The sequence below is a fragment of the Solanum dulcamara genome, chromosome 9, assembly GCF_947179165.1.
Source record: "Solanum dulcamara chromosome 9, daSolDulc1.2, whole genome shotgun sequence".
NCBI lineage: Eukaryota > Viridiplantae > Streptophyta > Magnoliopsida > Solanales > Solanaceae > Solanum > Solanum dulcamara.
This window is the reverse complement of record NC_077245.1, coordinates 28,342,371-28,363,899: the sequence shown is the minus strand read 5'-3', so window position 1 is coordinate 28,363,899 and position 21,529 is coordinate 28,342,371.

Here is a 21,529-nt window from a genome sequence, read left to right as displayed (position 1 = left end):
TGGCCTGGCTAACCCACTTAGCGAAAGACCCAAACTCAACAAGGAGTAACATCAAGTGGTAAATTCAAATATGTCATCATCAAACTCTAAATAAAGTTAAACACTCATTTAAAAGATAAGTCAAATATCATAACTCAAATACTGAACGTCATAGTTTTTAAAATATACATTGGGAAGACTAAAAGGGACTTCACTCTACTCAGTCTATGAAGCCTCTACTAACTACTATGAAGGTGCAAAGACAAGCCCACGGCTACCTCAATAAGTAAATAAGATGTCATAAAGCTAGAAATAACAGACCTACTCTAGATGCAAAGAGGTGTCACCAAAGGTATGGAAGATAGATCCTCAATGGTGCGCCTGTTGCTGATCTAACACATGTATCTACATCATAAAATGATGCAGATCGAATGATGTCAGTACATGGAATGTACGAGTATGTAAAATGGCAAAAGGAAACATAGGTCGAGATATTCAACTCATAGAACTCAACTCGGAAAGCACCTCAACTCAATAAAGCATGCAATGAAGTAAATCAGTGTTTTAAAGGACATGCAATAGTAAACGCAACTCAGTATAATTAAAATATAGTACCTTTACTTCATTAGGGAGTTTCTCTAACCGACAACCATCACTTATGATCTAGTGATGCTACAATGAAGCAATGTCATTGTCATATTCATCCAATACCTTGCGAGGGTAGAGGATATAACATCTTTGGATCCATATCAAAGGTCCTCTTATTTAGGACAAGAGAGGCTTTGCCTCTATCCTACGTTGGCTAAGTTATTTATGGGGTTTGAGTTGCCTCTACTCTTACCCAAATTAGTGCTCAATTTTACTTCAAAAATAGTTTATTATGCTCGTATACGTCAAGTGAGTACAATAGTCAAAATATATCTCATCTAGTCTCATTGGACGTTACATCAATTTACTCAACTCTTTTCAACTCATATCAAAATAGATATTTTAAAATATATTAATATTTATGCTTAATTAAGAAAATTATCAAACTCATTTAAACTTAATGTTGACGCCATTTCAAAACTCAATAAATATGCATAGACTCAGTTTAAATCGTACTTTGTTTAATGCATGAAACCATTCTCATCAACTCAAACTAAGTACATGTTAATATAATGATTATCAACTCAACTATGATTCATGTGAATGAAACCATGAACAGGGATCTCAAGAATTCAAGGTGTAGAATCAATAATAATCTTGATGCATAATTATATAGAACTCAATGAATGAAGAAATTACGCATTCAGAACTCAAGAAAACTAGGGCTAGAACTTAACTGAACTCTTTAATGATATAACTTAGATGTAGGACACGTGGATGAACTCAATCCAATTCTATGATTAGCCTTACATACCTAGAAATTGAAGAACAAACAAAACTTGATGAACTGATGTTGAACGCTAGCCTCTTTCTCCTCTCCAACCCTTGCTCTCAAATAATTCTAAATGTTAATGAGAGTTTTAGTGTATAGGGTAATGACAAGGACTCAAAATAATCCTAAAACGTCAGGGTTTTAGTTTGGAAAGGGTGGAAAAAGATAAAACTACCCTTTATTAAAAACTAGCTTTGGCTGTCTACAAATCGTCCTACAAGTCGTAGAGTCTTCTACGAGTCATAGAAGCCTAGGTCTAAAATTGAACTTCACTGAAATTTTCACAATGGCCCTACGACTTAGGTCTATAGATTGTACAAAGAGTTAGAGGTTGTAAAAATGATTCGTCAAACACCCCAACACTTAGCCAAATTTCCAAAACTTATGACCCAACCTACGAGTGGAGTCTACAAATCGTCAACATTCCTACGACTCATTTTGTTGAGTTGTAACAAAAGTACTGAGGCTTTGTTATTCTTTAGAAATCAGACTTGACCCTATGACTCATTTCTACGAGTCGTCAACTTTCTTACGGGTCACAAATTGACTAGAAAACCCTCTCACACTTAGCCTAATTTTCCCTTCCTCAATAAAAACCCTACGAATCCGTCCTACAATCCATAGAATCCTCAATGATTCGTAGGTCAACTCCTTTAAATTGGCACAGTCTAAAAATCCTCATATTTCCCTCATTTTGACTTTTCAACTCTCGGGGTCCTATAATATCTCCCCTTTGGGAACATTTATCCTTGAATGCTAAGGGTTTATTCAAGGTTTGAATACAATCAAGAAATCAAATACTAAGACACTCAAATATTCAAATAATTAACTACTCGGACTTAACAATACTCATTATACGCTCAAACTCTGAATGAATATCAACTCAGAGATAGGAAATAAATATTACCATCAATATCATCATTTGGAGTCTCGAATAGATACATGTATCTAGCTTTCATATCCTCTTCAACTTTCCATGTACCCTCTTCAACAAACTGATTTTACCATAGAACTACGATAGATGCAACTTCTTTGGTTCTCAACTTACAAACCTGACTATCAAGGATCTGGACCAGAATCCCTTTATAAGTCAAACTCTCTTTCACCCTAATTAGAACAACAAGTGAAGGATCTCTCAAACACTTCTTAAGCATAGATATATGAAACATAGAATGAATAGTTGCTAGTTCTGATTGCAACTCTAACTCATAAGCAACATTACCAACCCTTTTCACAATCTGATAAGGACCAATGTAGCTGGGACTAAGATTCCTTTTCCTCCAAAATCTCATCACACCCTTCATGAGTGAAACCTTCAAGTATGTCCAATCATGCACTTTAAACTCCAAATCTCTCCTCCTAACATCAGTTTAGGATTTTCACAACTCTGAAAATCCTTAACCTTTCTTGGATGATTTTCACCATAAACATCACTTAGTGAACTAAGCCTGGTCCAATCAACTCAGCTTCACTAACATTAAACCAACCAATTAGTGATCTATATCTCTTCCCATTTAGAGCTTCATAAGGAGCCATTTAAATATATGAATAAGCTATTATTATACGTAAACTCAATAAGAAGTAAATGATAATCCCAATTACCTTTGAAGTCAATGGCATAGGCTCTTAACATATCCTCCAAAGTTTGAATTATATGCTCTGTCTGGCCGTCTATTTACGGATGGAAAGCAGTGCTAAGGTTCACTCTTGTACCCAAACCTTTTTGGAATGACTTCCAAAACTAAGTAGTTAATTGAGCTCCCCTATCTGAGATGATAGACAAAGGAACCCCATAAAGTCTGACAATTTCTCAAAGATACAATCTGGTATACTCCTCTACAATGTTCGTAGCCATAACCGGTAAGAAATGGGTTGATTTGGTGATCCTATCCATAATCGCCCAAATAGAATCATGCTGCATGCGGGATCGTGGTAAACCTATAATGAAGTACATATTAATCATCTCCCACTTTCATTCTATAATCTCAATGTTTTGAGACACACCACAAGGCCTTTGATGCTCAACTTTGACTTGTTGACAATTTGGACACTTAGACATAAACTCTGATGTATCTCTCTTCATTTCACTCCACAAATATACTTCTCTTAATTTGTGGTACATCTTTGTAGAACTGGAATGGATGGAATATCTGGATTTATAGGCCTCTATCATGATTCTTTTGTCTAATACCATCAACACTTGAAACACCCAACCTCCCTTGATACCTCAACATTCCATCTCCCCTTTTGGCAAAAGTTGTTACCTTCTGATTGTGAACATCATCTTTCAATTGGAGGATAATGGGATCTTGATCTTGCTTTTCTTTCACATTAGAAACTAGAGATGATTCAGCCCCATTCTAAATAATAGCACCACCATCACTAGGGTAAATAAGTTAAACTCCTAAACGTGCAAGCCTATGCACCTCTTTAGCCAACTCTTTCTTTCCCTTCTCTACATGGGCAGTGCTCCCCATAAATAACCTGTTAAGAGAATCAGCAACCATATTAGCATTACCTAGGTGGTAAAGGATACTCATGTCATAATCTTTGAGCAACTCACGCCATCTCTTATGACTCAGGTTCTGTTCTTTCTAACTAAACACCTATTGTAGGCTCTTGTGATTAGTAAACACATCAACATGCACGCCATTGAGATAGTGACACTAAATTTTAAGAATAAAAACTCTGGTTGCCAACTCAAGGCTGGGAATAGGGTAGTTCCTCTCATGAATCTTAAGCTGATGGGAAGCATATGCAATAACCTTACCCTTCTGCATTAACACACAATCCAATCCAACTCTGGACGCATCATAATAGATAATAAAAACCATTTGTTCCCTTAGGTAGGGACAAAACTAGATCAGTAGTCAACCTTGTTTTCAACTCTTGAAAACTCTTCTCAACAACATCGGAACATTGAATCTAACTCTTATTTCTTAGTCAACATAGTCAATGACAATGATATGGATGAGAATACTTCAATAGATCTCCTATGATAGCCAGCCAAACCCAAGAAATAGCTTATGTTAGTCGGGGATATGGTTCTTGGCCAATTATTAACCATTTTAATCTTCTGTGAGTCATATCGGATACCATCTCCAGAAATAATATGGCCTAAGAATGCCATAGATGCAAGATATAACTCACACTTGGAAAATTTAACATATAACTCCTTTTTCTTGAGAGTTTGGAGGACAATTCTAAGATAGTTAGCATGCACCTCCTTATTCCTCGAATAGATCCATTTATCATTGATGAATACGATCACAAACATATCTAAATATTGTTTGAACATTCGATACATCAAGTCCATAAATATTGTGGGAGCATTAGTCAAACCAAAAGATATAACAAGAAACTCAAAATGACTATATTAGGTTCAAAGGCGGTCTTTGGGATGTCACATTCTCTTATTTTTAACTAATGATAGCCTGATCTGAGGTCTATCTTAGAGAACCAAGTGGCACCCTGAAGTTGGTCAAATAATCATTTATCCTGGGAAGAGTATACTTATTCTTCATAGTGACCACGTTTAACTGACGATAGTCAATGTATATTCTCAATGATCCATCTTTCTTTTGCATAAATAGGAAAGGAGCCCCAAGGTGATACACTCAGCCTAATGAATCCCTTATCTAATACATCCTTCAAATGCTCTTTCAACTCAGCAGGAGCTATTCTATATGGCAGAATAGAGATAGGATACATATAAGGAAAGACATCAATCCTAAAGTCAATCTTCCTATTAGGAGGGACTCAAGGTAGATCCTTAGGAAACTCATTAACAATTGGGACAGACTCAAGGGATCGAGACTCCACACTATCATCTCTAACTCAAATTGTATGATAGATGCAACCCTTGGAGATTAACTTTTGGTCCCTAATCTATAAAATAAATCGACCCTTAGGCATAGCAAGACTACCCCTCTACTTTATAACTGGCTCATGTAGAAATTGAAATTTGACTACTTGGGTTCTACAATCAACTAAGGCATAACAGGCATAAAGCTAGTCCATACTAAAAATAACATCAAAATCAACTATGTCTAACTCAACTAAATTAGCCATGGTTTCTTTGTTAGAGATGGGCACAAGACAATCTCTATAGACCCTCTTAGATAGAATAGTCTCACCAACCGGAGTAGAAACATTTAAAGGCTCAAGAAGATGCTCAGGAAGGATCTCAAACTTATTAGCCATATATGGGGTCACAAAAGATAAAGTGGCACCCGGATCAAGAAAAGCATAGATATTAAAAGAAAAGACTCGAAGCATATCAATGACAGTATCTTGTGAGTTCTCTTGATCATGGAGATTGGCCATAGAATACTGATGACTTGAACCTTTGCATGTCCCTGAATTAGCACCCTTATGATTACCTTTGTTTGGTGGTGTTGCTTAAGAAGATTGGGCTGTGTTGCCCCCATCAGTTTGTCTTTACATCGAACATTCCTTATGGAAGTGACCTACTTGGCCACTCTTGTAACAAACATTTGTGTCAATACAACACTCTCCCAAGTGAAGCCTACCACACTTACTACATAGTGGTGGCCTGTATAGGACCTTGGGTCACACTCCCTTGGGACTGAGAATCATGTGCTCTATAATTCTGCATCTTCTGGTCATTCCTATTTCTAGGTGCACGTGCATTGGATGATGATAGTACTATCCCTAACAACCTCTGCTAAAAAGATGAGTGGCTACCATTGACGGTCTCTTGCTTGCAGGACTCATGCGTTAATATTTCCGACCTTTTGTTACGAAACTCTTCCCTATTCTTCAACTTATACTCCTCTACTTACCACATATAAATCATATATCTAGCTATATCCATGTCTCCAATCAGCATAGCAGCCTTACCCTCTTTTCTCGATAGGAGGGAAAGACATGACATGAACAAGCTCATTTTGCTCCTCATATCCACTACCATTTCCAGATCATAGTGGAACAACTAAGTAAACTTGAGGCCGTATTCTTGCAAACTCATAGAATCGTGCTTCAAGTTAAGGAATTCTCTTACCTTGCCTTCCCTTAGTTCTCGAGGAAAGAAACATCCCAAAAAGGGCCCTTCAAAAACATCCCAGCATAAGAATAGTGCATCTACTCCCCTTGTCTCCTTCCACTGGTCAAACCACACTCTTTTAACACTTTTGAGCTGATAGATAGCCAATTCAACATACTCTGCAACAATAATATGCATAATCTAAATCACCTTCTATAGCTCATACATGAAGTTCTTGAGATCCTCATTGAGTGTAGACCCAGTAAATTCTACTAGATTCATTCTCAAGAACTCACAAACTCTAGAAGTATCTGGGTATAATGTTGACCTGCTCCGTATTGGCCAACCAGTGTTATCATAGCATGGGCCAACATTTGGATGGCATTGAGGAATTCAACATTATTAACATCAACCTGAGGTGGCTTCTCAACAGGTTCAGTTGGGCCCCTTGGTCCTTCAAGAATTTGGGGCTCTTATTGGTTTCTATTTTTCCTGGTAGGACATCTGGCTACTATTCTTGGAGGCATGATCTAAAATTGTATAATGCATGAATTAGAAGGAGATTTCATAGAGTTAAACTATATAGCATGAGGAAGAATATGAAAGAAGTGAATCAATTCCCAAAGGTTATGTAGCCTCCCTATTATAGATGTGGCGCGCTTCATATAGACAAGAAGGACTCAACTAGACTCTACTTTATAAACACCCAAGGAGTCTTAAAATCTTGCTTAGATACCAAGTTTGTCACACCTCGAGCCTATACCCTGGTATGGCTGGCACTCAGAAACCACTTCTGGTCCCAAGCGAACCACTTGGCCTAGCTAACTCACTCAGTGGAAGACTCAAACTCAACAAGGAGTAACATCAAGTGAGAAAATCAAATACGTCATCATTAAACTCTAAATCAAGTTAAATACTCATGTAAAAGATACATGACATATCATAACTCAAATACTGAACTTCATAATTTTTAAAACAGACTCTAAGAAGACTAAAAGGGCCTCCACTCTACTCAGTCTATAAAGCCTCTATTAACTACTATGAAGTTCTCGAGACAAGCCCATAGCTACCTTAATAACGAAATAATATGTCATAAAGTTGGAAATAAAGGAGCTCCTCTGGATTCAAAGAGGTCTTACCAAAGCTATAGAAAATAGATCCTCAATGGTACATCTGTTGCTAATCTCTACACCTTTATCTACAACATTAAAGTTCAAATGACATTAATACATGAAATATATGAGTATGTAAAATGGCAAAAACAAACTTACATCAAGACACTCGACACAAAGAACTCAACTCTGGAAATAGCTCAACTCAATAAAGCATGCAATGAAGTGAATCATTGTTTTCAAGGACACATAATAGTGAATCCAACTCAGTATAATGAAAATATAGTACTTTTGCTTTATTAGGGAGTTTCTCTAACCGACAACTATCACTTATGAGCTAGTGACAATAAAACAAAGTGATGTCATTGTCACATCCATCCAATACCTTGCAAGGGTAAAGGACATCACATCCCTAGATCCATATCAAAAGTCCTCTTATTTAGGACAAGAGAGACTTTGACTCTATCCTACGCTGGCTACGTAGTTTATGGGATTTTGAGTTGCCTTTACTCTTATCCAAATCGTTGCTCAATACTACTTCCAAAATAGTTTATTATGCTCATATATGTCAAGTGAGTATAATACTCAAAATACATCTCATCTAGTCTCATTGGACCTCACATAAATTTACTCAACTCTTCTCAACTCATATCAAAATAGATGTTTTAAAATATATTAATATTTATGCTCAAAATAATAATTAAGAAAATTCTCAAAATCATTTAAACTCAATGTTCATGCTCTTTCAAAACTAAATAAATATGCATAGACTCAGTTCAACTCGTACTTCATTTAATGCATGAAACCATTCACATCAACTAAAACTAAGTACATGTTAATATAATGATTATCAACTCAACTAGGGTTCATGTGAATGAAACCATGAACAGAAATCTCAAGAATTTAAGGGGTACAATCAATAATAATCTCAATGTATAATTATATAGAACTCAATGATCGAAGAAACTACTCATTCAGAACTCAAAACAACTAGGGCTAGAACTCAACTCCACTCTTTAATGATAGAATTTAGATAGGGCATGTGGATGAACCCAATCCAATGCTATGATTAGCTTGACATACCTAGAAATCAAAAAACAAACAAAACTTGACGAACGGAATTTGAACACTAGAACCCTAGCCTTTTTCTCCTCTATAACCCTTGCTCTCAAATAATTCTAAGTGTTAATGAGAGTTTTATCTTATAGAGTACTGATAAGGGACTCAAACTAGTTCCAAAATGTCAGAATTTTGGTTTGGAATGGGTGGAAAAAGACCAAACTATCCTTTATTAAAAACTGACTTTGGCCGTTTATGAGTAGTAGAGTCTTCTACGAGTCGTAGAAGACCAATCGTAGAAGCCTAGGTCCAAAATTGGACTTTACTGGAATTTGCACAATGCCCTACTACTTAGGTCTACGGATCATAGAAAGAGTTACGGATCGTACAAATAATTCATCAAAGACCTCAACACTTAGCCAAATTTCCAAAACTTATGATCCATCCTATGAGTGGACTTTACGATTCATCAACATTCTTACGCCTCATTCTGTTGAGTCGTAAAAAAGTACTAAGGCTTTGTTATTCTTCAAAAATCAGACATTGACCCTACCACTCATTTCTACGAGTCGTCAACTTTCTTATGGGTCGCAAGCTGACTCGTAGTCCCTCTCACATTTAGCCAAATTTTCCCTTATACAGTGCCAACCCTATGAATCTATCCTACAATCTGTAAAATCCTCTGTGAATCATAGGTCGACTCGCTTAAACTGGCACGGTCCAAAAATCCTCAAATTTCCCTCGTTTTGATTTTTTCAACTCTTGGTCCCTACAATAATTCAAAAAAAATTCATCATATATACATAATGGGTATAAAATATATAATACGGACCCTAAGAAATCAGAAATATAGTAAATATATGTAAGATACCACCCCAGACCTAGTGTCACCAGTACAAGAACTACTACAGTACGAAAATAAGATTGTACAACATAAAATTGTCTAAAAAACAAATAAAATATAGACATTAAATATAAAAAGAAAAGTAATAAGTCTGCGAGCTCTAAGAGCTTATCGCGATCTATTTATAAACAGGTCTTAAATGAGCAGAATTCAACCAGGGTAACTCATATTAGGCGATGCATCAAAAAAGGTAAAGAAGTGCAGTTTGAATATAAAAACATGAGATACTCAATAGGCGTCATAGACCGACTGAGCTTAGATGATAATATAAAGCATAAAGGACATGAAAAGTAACCAAACAACGGGATCAACCTAGAATTCTAGTCATAAATGAAACCATAACAATCTAAAAATAAAAGTAGTATTATTTACCAGATATAAATACATAAATACAACCATAAGTGTTGCGGTGGATCATGAAATGATGCGATGTGAGGTGTATGTGAAGAAGAAAAGTAAAACTCTAAATCATCCCTCGGGCCACCCTTAGGCTCATCGAAGTATACAATGCAAAAAAAATGTAAGACCTCGAAAGTCGGAAAGTTAGAGCCAAGGAGAAAATTCTCAAAATTTCTAAATGACCCATATTTATTGAGTCCCTTTATAACTCGTAGGGACTTATAGACTCGTAGAAATGAGTCGTGGAATGAGTCCCAAGGGTTTGTTAAGAACCAACCTCAAGTGACACCCTACGACTCAATAAGACGAGTCATAGGCATGTCTACAGATCGTAATAACCAGTCGTAACCCAAATTCAGAGGCCAAGTTTCAAAAGTACCTCAAGTTCGAGTCTACGACTTGACATGATGGGTTGTAGAGGTTTTGATGAGTCGTGGGAATAACTCATGAATAAACTTTATAGACCTAAATATCTGTAGATTTTGGGACCTGCAAAATGGGTCGAGTTTACGAACCATAGGCGAGTTGACGAGTCATAATAATGACTCAATTGATAACTTTAGAGACCTGATTTTAAGGTATTTACTAAAGCCTACAGGATGAGTCATTTTGACAACTCATCATTCCTTCAATGATCCGTAGAAAGGTATCTGTAGGGTCAAACTTCGAATTTAATTAAAGGCATTTGTGTCATTTTCCAAGTTTGGTTCAATAAACACAGACACAATTGGAGCCAAGTTCAACCCTATATCTACCCAATTCTTTGAAATTCCCTCATTTTAAATTTATTCTTCTAAAATTCTATAGGGCAATGAATTCAATTCTCTCAAGGTTTCTTCTTCAAGTTAAAGCTAGGGTTTTAGATTTCTTCCAAGGTTTCTTCTCAATTCTTAGTGAATTCAATAAAGGTATGTGGGGATTAATCCAAGAGTTTATTTAACACAAAGAGTCCTAATGTTTTCTAAAGTTTTTATTCAATTTCAATTGATTATGAATCTTGGTTTTGATAAATTGCATTGAACTGATTTAATTCCATTTTTAGATGTTATCAAGGATCATTATATGCATATTTTCATATGAATTGCATGATTTTAAGTTAAATTATAAATGCGCATGCATAAAACTACTTTGAAGTTATGATTATAAGAGTTAAATATAATTTTATGAGTTGATCATGAGTTTAATGATTTTCAATAAAAGTTTATATGATTTAACATTGAGATTATAATTTTATGATGAAAGTTATGATAATGATGAAAGTTAATATCAAAGAAGTTATTATGGTATGATAAGTCTAACTCTCACAATCATGTTAAAGATGGTGATAAGTACAATTCTCACCGACGTTATGGATTCTTATGAATCACTAAGTTAATGAGCTATTCTTATGTTATTTTATAAACATGGATTGATAGGCAGTTACTATCTTTCCCCTATTATGTTATGATCATGTTTATGTTTTCGTTGGGATATTGACTAAGCACTGAGAGGGCTTCTAGGTGGGTTCGGTTCAATAGCTCACTTAGTTACCCAAAGGAATCCTAGTAGCAACCTAAAGTCCCAAACTATGTTGCCAGCGTAGGATTGCCTTCTTGGCCTAGCTAATGGATCCATATATAGCACAATTGATTTGATTTGAGATGAGTACCATGATAAAGTATACCCTAGAAAGGTAGCCTTCCCCTTCTCGATGAGGTTACATCGAATTCTATTTAATAGCTCACATGGTCTTAGATGTCGGTTAAAGATCCTATCCCACACTAGTTAAATATCAAGTTATGAGTTCATTATAAAGCTTATGATATGTATTGACCATTAATTTCATATGTTTCAAATGTTTTAAGCCTTACTCATATTCATTATGATTGGTCATGTATCTTATGGCATATTATTTACGTTCCTTTACTTGTTCATGATTACCTCACATACTAAGTACATTCAAATGTACTAACGCATATTTTGCCTATATTGTCTTATAATGTAGGGGCGAACGACACTCACGACCATCCTATTCATGACTAGAGTTGATTAGATATCAAGAGTTGGTGAGTCCTCATCTTATCGCGGGCAATGATTTTGTTTATTGTTTCTATTATTTGATTTATTCTTATTGTTCACGTGAGCTAGGATCTTTCCCTAAGCCCCCATCAAATATGAGACTAGAGGCATGTTTATACACTATATGATGTAGTCAGATTGGACATCTTTGAGTTATTATCCCTTAGTCTCATCCTTTTGAGTTGATTACTTCTGCTTATTTCAATATATTTCTTTACCTTATGAATGTGATATATTCTAAATGGCTTAGTTGGGGTCCCTCTCATCCCGATCATCATGTTACGACTTGGCCCTAGTTTAAATCGTGCCAAACTTGATATCAGAGCACAAGATTTAGAGGAGTCCTAAGGAGTCTAGCATACCGCATAAAGTAGAGTCTTATTTATAGGTGTGAAGCATATCACATCCATGAATAGGAGTCTACGAAATAACTTAGAAAAAGTTTTACTTCTTTCATCATCTATGTCATGTGCTAGAGTGGTCAAGCCTCCCTCTAACGCTTGTTCTTTGTGATTTTCACAATATGCCTCCATAAAAATACCCCGCTAGAAGGAATGTGGTTGAAGAGGAGCAATAAGATCCAAATGATCCTATAAATGATCAAGTTTCCAATATCAAGTTCCAAGCGGCCTTCCAAGTACTTGCTCAAGTTGTTACGGCCTAAGTTAACCTTAAAGTGGTTTCTCCCGTGAACCCAAATATTGGTACAATGATAACAAGAGTTTTTATTTCATGAGCACGAATCCTTTGGAGTTTTGGGGTTCCAAAGTTGAAGAAGATCTACAAGAGTTTGTTGATAGCATCCATAAGATTGTGGATATCATGGGGATTAGCCTGGTTGAGAGGTCAGAGTTGGCCACGTATCAATTGAAGGGTGTTTCTCATAATTGGTATGATCAATGGCAGAGTGGGGGTCCTAAAGAGGAAAATCTCGTGACTTGGGATGAATTCAAAGGTGTATTTCCTAATTGCTTTGTCCATTTGGATTTGAGGGAGGCCAAGGTGCAAGAGTTCATCAACTTTAAGCAAGGTGGTATGAGTGTGAGGGAGTAGTATTCCCTCAAGTATACTTAATTGTGAAAATATATTTCATTCATGGTTGCCGACTTAAGAGCCCGTATTAGTAAGTTTGTATTGAGTGTGTCGGATATGGTCTCAAAAGAGTGCAAGACAGTCATGTTGATTAGGGAGATGACAATATGTTGATTTATGACCTATGTAGAGCAAATCAAGAGTGAGAAGCTAAAGGAGAAGACTAGGGAGTCCAAGATCCAAGGATCGATGGTGGTGATTTCTTATATGGTAAGTTCAGAGGAGGTGCTCATATAGGCCAAGTTACTCCAGCATGCAAAAAGTGTGGTAAAAACCACAAGGATGAATGTCTTGCTGGTTTGAATATGTGCTACCGGTGTGGTAAGCTGGATCATCATGCTGAGTAATGCAAGGTCAAAGATGGTCTTCCTCAAGGCCAAGTTGCTCAAGGTGATCAAGTACAACCAAAGGGTGGTCAACGTAATAACAGGTTTTATGCTCTCCATGATAGGCAAGAGGTGGAGGAGACTCCCGATGTTGTTACCAGTATGTTATGGGTCTTTCACTATGATGTTTATGCCTTACTTGATCCGAGTGCAAATTTGTCTTTTGTTTCCTCTTATTTGTCTATGAAATTTGATGTTAGCCCCAAAATGTTGTTTGAGCCTTTTTACATATATACTCCCGTAGGTGAGTCAGTTATGGCTAAAAGAGTTTATAGAAGTTGTCCAATTTCAGTTTTCCATAAAGTTACTCAATGTGATCTAGTTGAGCTTGAGATGACCGATTTTGATGTTATCCTTGGTATGGATTGGCCATATGCATGTTATGCCTCTATTGATTGTAGAACCCAAATGGTTAAGTTCTAATTTCCAAAGGAATCAATCTTATAATGGAAGGGTAGTAATTCTGTGTTCAAAGGTCAATTCATTTCGTGCCTTAAAGCTTAGAAAATGATTTCCAAGGTTTGTATATATCATCATCTGAGGGTTACGGGTGAAAATTCTGAAGCCTCTACTCTAGAGTCGGTCCCCATTGTTAATGAGTTTCTGGATATGTTTCCTGATGATGTACTCGATGTCCCTCCCAAAAGGGAGATTGATTTTTGTATAGACCTTCTTTCGGATACTCAACCTATTTATATTCCTCCTTACTGAATGGTCCTAACGGAATTAAAAGAGTTAAAGGATCTATTGAAGGACTTGTTAGACAAAGGTTTCATTAGATCAAGTATATCCCTATGGGGTGCACCCTTTTTGTTTGTGAGAAAGAAGGATGGTTCACTATGTATATGCATTGACTACCGGCAATTAACCAAAGTAATCATCAAGAATAAATATCCAATTTCGAGGATAGATGACTTGTTTGATCAATTGCAAGGGTCAAGCTACTTCTCTAAGATTGATCTTCATTCCGGTTATCACCAATTGAGGGTGAGGGAGTGTGACATTTCCAAAATGGCATTTTGGACAAAGTATGACCATTATGAGTTTCTAGTCATATCATTTGGTTTGTCCAATTCCCGTGTGGCTTTCATAAAGTTAATGAAAAGGGTGTTCAAGCAATATTTGGACATGTTTGTGATTATGTTCATCGATGATATTAATTTACTCTCGAAATGAGGAAGAGCATGCTAATCACTTGAGGATTGTGTTGCAAACACTAAGGGACAAGGAATTATTTGCCGAGTTCGATAAATGTGAGTTTTGGTTAAGGGAGGTGGATTTTCTTGGTCACATCGTGTTCAATAAAGGGATTATGGTTGATCCTAAGAAAACTGAGGCGGCTAAGAATTGACCTAGATTATCTCCTTCAGATATTAGGAGTTTCTTAGGCCTAGTCAAATACTAGAGGAGATTTGTGGAAGGATTTTTATCAATCTTGTCACCTTTGACCAAGTTGACTCAAAAGAAGGAGAAGTTTCAATGGTCGAAAGCTTGTGAGAAGAGTTTCCAAGAGTTGAAGGATTGTCTCACTACCGCTCCTATTTTGACTCAACCGGAAGGGTCCGATAGTTTTGTTATGTCTTGCGATGCTTCAAGAGTTGGTCTTGGTTGTATTTTGATGCAACATGGTAAAGTGATAGCCTATGCTTCTAGGAAACTTAAGATACATAAACAAAATTATCCAACTCATGATTTGGAGCTAGCAGCGGTTGTGTTTGCTTTGAATATTTGGAGACACTATCTTTATGGTATCCATGTAGATGTATTCACCGACTATAAGAGTTTACAATATGTGTTTAAGCAAAAGGACTTGAACCTTCGGCAAAGGAGATGGATTGAATTGTTGAAAGACTATGACATGAGAGTATTGTACCATCTAGGCAAAGCTAGATATACTAGGTAGACTGTCCATGTGTAGTATTGCACATGTTGAAGAAGGTAAGAAAGAATTGATTAAAGATATTCATAGATTGGCACGTTTAGGTGTGCGATTGGTTGACTCCGATGATGGAGGTGTTCTTGTTCATAATGGTTCGGAATCATCTCTTATGACGGATGTTAAAGCCAAACAAGACCATGATCTAATGTTGGTTGAGTTAAGAAGTCGGTTACAAAAAATGCCATTAAGGCTTTCTCTCAAGGGGGATATGGGGTATTGCGTTACCAAGGTCGTTTGTGTGTACCCAATGTTGAGGGGTTAAGAGAGTTGATATTGAATAAGGCCCATAGTTCCCAATATTCTATTCATCTGGATTCCACCAAAATGCATTGTGATTTGAGGGAGGTGTAGTTATGGAATGGCATGAAGAAGGACATAGCAAAATTTGCAGCAAAGTGTCCTAATTTCCAACAAGTTAAAGTTGAGCATCAAAGACCTAGAGGTTTAGCCCAAGATATTGAACTTCCTACTTAGAAGTGGAAAGATGTGAATATGGACTTTGTGATGGGTTTGCCTCATACTAAGAAACAATATGATTTCATTTGGGTTGTTGTGGATCGAATGACTAAATTGGCTCATTTTCTACCGGTTAAGACCTCTTATGGTGATGAAGACTACGCTAAGTTATATGTTTGTGAGTTGATAAGACCTCATAGTGTGTCCTTAGTCATCATATCAGATCGAGGTACTCAATCACATCGTACTTTTGGAAGTCATTTCAAAAGGGTCTCAATATAAAGGTTAAGTTAAGCATCGCTTTCCATCCTCAAACCGATGGTCAAGATGAAAGAATGATCCAAACTCTAGAGGATATGTTATGAGTGTGTTATTGATTTTAAAGGAAGTTGGGATGAACATTAGCCATTAATTGAGTTTTCCTACATTGATAATTATCGCTCTAGCATCTAAATGGCTCCTTTCAAAGTATTGTATGGGAGAAGATATAGATCCCTGATGGGATGGTTTGAAGTAGGTGAGATGGCTTTGATCGGTCCAGATTTTGTGATAAATTCTATGGAGAAAGTAAGACTCATAAGGGCGAGTTTGAAGATGGCTCAAGGTCATCAATGTTACGATCCAATCTCGTAGACCACGACTGGGGTCTGACCTGGACCCCCCCCCCCCCCATACTTAATTATCAGATATAACAATCAATATAATAACTATACATAAGAACCCCAATGGGTCATAGCATTTTCATATGTATGTAGCCTCTTTCATTTGTATCTTGTCATGAAAGGGCGTACAAGCCAACAAGGCTGCCATAGTATCTTGATATTTATAATACATCACATAGACATAACTGAATAGAACTTACATGTATAACCCACACACGTGTCTACAGACCTCTAAGAATATTAACAGTAACATATAGCGGGACAGGGCCCCCGCCGTACTCCTGAATAAACAAATATATACATTAGAAGGTAAACACCCAAAAGCTAGGCTCCAGAATAGGGGAGAACTTCCGACATAGCTGAGTGGAAACCCTAAGCTAGCGGATCCCTGGAATGAACATCTGCACCTGCTGGCATGAAATGTAGTCCCCCAAGAAAAGGGGGGTCAGTACGATATATGTACTAAATATATAAAGCATAAAATATCATAACTGAGACAATAGCTGAAATAGGGATGCAGGGGGCAAGTATAATATTTAGACATCTAACGTACCTGCATTTTATAAAATAAAGGTATACATAATATCATCACGTACTATATCCGACCCATTCGGAGACTTATGTAATAACTATATTATTTTGTCATCATAAGAACATATATACCATTAGCGTTATGGAACGTACAGCCCTATCCATGTATATACAAAGTACACGCCGAGGAATGATGGCTTAATCCACATATCTTATAAAAATACCAAGGAACGACGGCCCGATCTGTATATCATATAATAATGCCGAGGTACGACAGCCTGATCCATATATTATGTAATAATGTCGAGGTACGATGGCCCGATCTGTATATCGTATAACAATACCGAGGTACAATGGCCTGATCCGTAAATAGCACAATATGTCATGGAACGTACGGCCCGATCCTTACATAGCAAAATATACCGAGGTACGTTCATCCCGATCCATTTATATCATAATGCATATACGTGCACGTAAAACTCTGTAACATATCAAACATCCCTTAGATATCACCGTAAAGCATGTTCAAGATCCCCTAGGTATAGGAGCTTACACATCCCAACACTATTCAACCTATAGTAGGCTCTAGGGTCGTAGTTCAACTACTTTAAGGCCCTTATCATTCCAAAGTGAGTACAAGTCCTGAGTTATACCCGAAACCTATAATGGAACCACCTCTAGATCATATCATATCTCGCTTCACTTGCCTTAATTGTTTCAAGAGAATGAAGGAATAGGCTTCACGTGTACTACTTTTAGTCATTTAGAAGACTTACAAGTCCATAACTCAACTATCGTAGGAGTTCTAATATCGAGAAGTGAATAAGAGACTTAACTCACATCAGAGTTTTAAGAGTGGAATAACTCCCAATTTCCTATACATAATACTTACATCTAAGTCATGCCAAAAGAGAAGAAAGGGTAGCTTCACATACTCATCCCTTTCTAACGTATGGAAGGCTTGAGAAGCCCTAGTTCGATTACTGTAAGAGTGATTTCATCAAGGAGTACATAAGAACTGTGAATTACACTTGGCATTTATGAGTAGCTTTACCCTCAAGTTCATATCATTCACTATTTAACTTGAAGACATGCAGAAAGAAGGAAACGTTAGCTTTACACACACTACTTTTCAGGATATAGAAGACTTGAAGGATGGGAGCTTAACTACTTTAAGAGTTTTAACATTCAGAAGTGAGCATGAATTATGAATCATGAATAATGTTCAGAGCTCATGAATATAATTAACCCAGGCTTCATACACATATCATTTGTCACCTAAATCTAAGACATGCCCAAAAGAAAAGAGAGACAGGCTTTACATACCTCTTATGGGTTACTCTTTATTCCGTTCACCTCGTCGTTCCTTGAAACTAGGTAACATGAAAGTAATGCAAGTATAAAAAACCCTTAGCTTTCCAGAATCTTAGGTTACATATGAGTATTCATAGAACTCAACCCCTTGCTCGCCTTCTCGACTAGTTCCTTAACAAGTTAAGGAGTTAACGAAAATCGGGCAGCACCTCCCCTATAATATGCCCTATACGAATTTCCAATTACACTCCTAATAACTACAGCCAACAAACAACAAAAACCTGCAGCACATGTATAAGAAGTTCACACCAACATAATACAACACAAACTGCAAATGACTCGCTCGAAACCACGATACCAAAATAGGGTGTCTAGTTTCCATTTTGCAAAACCTTTAACTATACGAAATGGAGGGTCGGGTGGATGCAACCAGAAGCTACCACACCCCTTTTAGAATACTTTTAGTCCCTGCAACACAACACCACACACCTGCAGCAGCCCCTCACACGCACAACACCTTATTTCGACTACAATTTAACTATAGCGACTTCAAATTAGGTTATTTCTAACATCAAGCATCTCTATGATATTTTTACATTTCCAGCCACTTAAAAAACATATAATACACTTAATAACAACACCATAAACTCCAAATTTAAAGGAAAGGTCTTACCTTACCCGAAATTGGCCAAAACTCGCCAAAACTTGCCTCGAAAATCTCTTGACTTTCTGAAATGGAGTGGACTGTTTGTGCCACTTTTTCGCTGCCCCAAATTGATATTTTATGATATTAAACACCATTATATATAACTGTGGGATACCTTAAATAATTAATTTACGGAATAAAAGTTGGAGGCTCACCTCCAAAGGGCCAAACCCGTAGCTCCTTTCTTCTTGCCTCTAACGTGTTTCTTTAATTTTCTCTTGTTTGTTCTGAGTGTAAAGCTGAAGATATGGTTCCGTAGACATTTTAAGGTACACATATACACATACATGTGGTTGAGGAACACCGTAGATAATTAATTCACGGAGGAAAATTTGAAGAACTTATCTTTAATTCTTCCAAACCATGGCTGCCTTCCTTTTTTTGTTCTCCACATTTTTTCCCTTCTCCTTTGGCTGATGTTTTTGGATAGAAACTGAACTTAAGAGTCACATAACATATATATATACCTCTTTAGAAGGTGCCATGTGGCATCCCCCTAGGGGTGATACGTGGTAGCCTCCTAGGGTGCCACCTCAACCCATGCGGCCAATCATATGCTGCCATGTGGTAGTGGGGTCCACCCCAAGCTGATGCATCACCTACTTGACCCTAAGTAGGTGCATCACCTGCTTGTCCAAGAGGTGCATCACCTACTTACTTTGAGTAGGTGCGTCGTTTCCTTATTTCTCTTTTGTGAGTTCGTAATCTCGTCTTACTTCAAGAGCCTATGCATTCCTTGATACTTAAGTTCGACGTGTACTCAAGTAACTTAGTTATGTAAGATATCCAAGTTGGTAGCTTATGCAAGCAAGTCAAGTCCTACGACCCATTACTTGGCCTCCAACTCCTTCCAGATTCTTATAACCCTATTTCCACTCTTCCCTATTATGGGGTATCTCATTCTCCTTTTCTCAGAGTTATTTGATAGTGTCGTAGATTATTCGTCCCACATGATACTTTTAAGAAGCTTAAGAAACATTCTGAGCTCAAGAGTGTAGGGTGTAACAATCAAAAGTCTTATTCCGATGTTAGGAAAAGAGACCTTCAATTTGAAGTGGATGATTGGGTCTATTTGAAGGTTTCACCCATGAAGGGTGTAATGCATTTTGGTAAGAAAGAGAAATTGAGTCCTAGGTACGTTGGACCTTATAAGATATTGAGACGTGTAGGCCAAGAGGCTTATGAGTTAGATTTTCCACTTGAGTTAACTATGGTTCACTCGGTGTTTCATGTATTTATGTTGAGAAGGTTCGTGGGTGATCCAACTTCCATTGTGCCATTGGAAGATGTAAGTGTTAAAGAAAATTAAGAAGTTAAGGAATGAAGAAGTTGTGTCCATCAAAATGTTATGGAGGAATCAACAAGTAGAAAGTGCTACTTTGGAGGCGGAGGCGGATATGATGAAATGATACCCATACCTCTTTCCTTCTACTCAAGCCTAATGTAGTAAGTATCTCTTATTCAATATAATTGAACTCTTACGTATTCAGTTCCTACAATGTCAGTCATATGCATGCATGTTCATGAAAGTTGATTTTTAAGTCGTGATTTTATGTTAACTTGAAGTTTTCATGTTCCGTGCATTTTAATGTGTCATTATGATCATGTTGGGTTGCTAGTCCTCTTTGCTTGTCCTTCCTATGATAAGTTAATCTCATTTGAGGATGAATGTTCTCATGGGGGAGATATTGTAAGACCCCAAAAGTCGAAAAGTTGGAGCCAAGGAGAAAATTCTCAAAATTTCTAAATGACCCATGTTTTACAAGTCCCTTTACTACTTATAGAGACTTCTACGAATCATAGGAGTGAGTCCCAAGGGTTTGTTCAGAACCAACCTCAGGTCACACCCTACACTCAATAGGACGAGTCATAAGTATGTCTACGGATTGTAATAACCAGTCATAACCCAACTTCAGATGCCAAGTTTCAGAAGTCCCTCAAGGTCAAGTCTATGACTTGATAGGATGGGCCGTAGAGGTTTTTATGAGTCATGGGAATGACTTGTAATTAAACTTTAGAGACCTACATATTTGCAGGTTTGGGACCTGCAGGATGGGTCAAGTTTACGACCCGTAAGTGAGTTGACTAGTCGTAATAACGATTCATTTGCAAACTTTAGAGACCTGATTTTTAGGCCTTTGGTAAAGCCTGGAGGATGAGTCATTTTGACGAATCATCATTCGTTTGACGATCTGTAGGAAGATATCTGTAGGGTCAAACTTTGAATTTAATGGAGGGCATTTATGTCATTTTCTAAATTCAGTTCAATAAACATAGACACAATTGGGGCCAAGTTCAACCCTATTTCTACCCAATTCTTTGAAATTCCCTCATTCTAAAGTCATTCTTCTAAAAATCTTTAAGACAAGGAACTAAATTCTCTCAAGGTTTCTTCTTCAGGTTACAGCTAGTGTTTCAGATTTCTTCCAAGATTGTTTCTCAATTCTTAGTGAATTTAATCAAGGTATGTGGGGATTGATCCAAGGGTTCCTTTGACCTATGGAGTC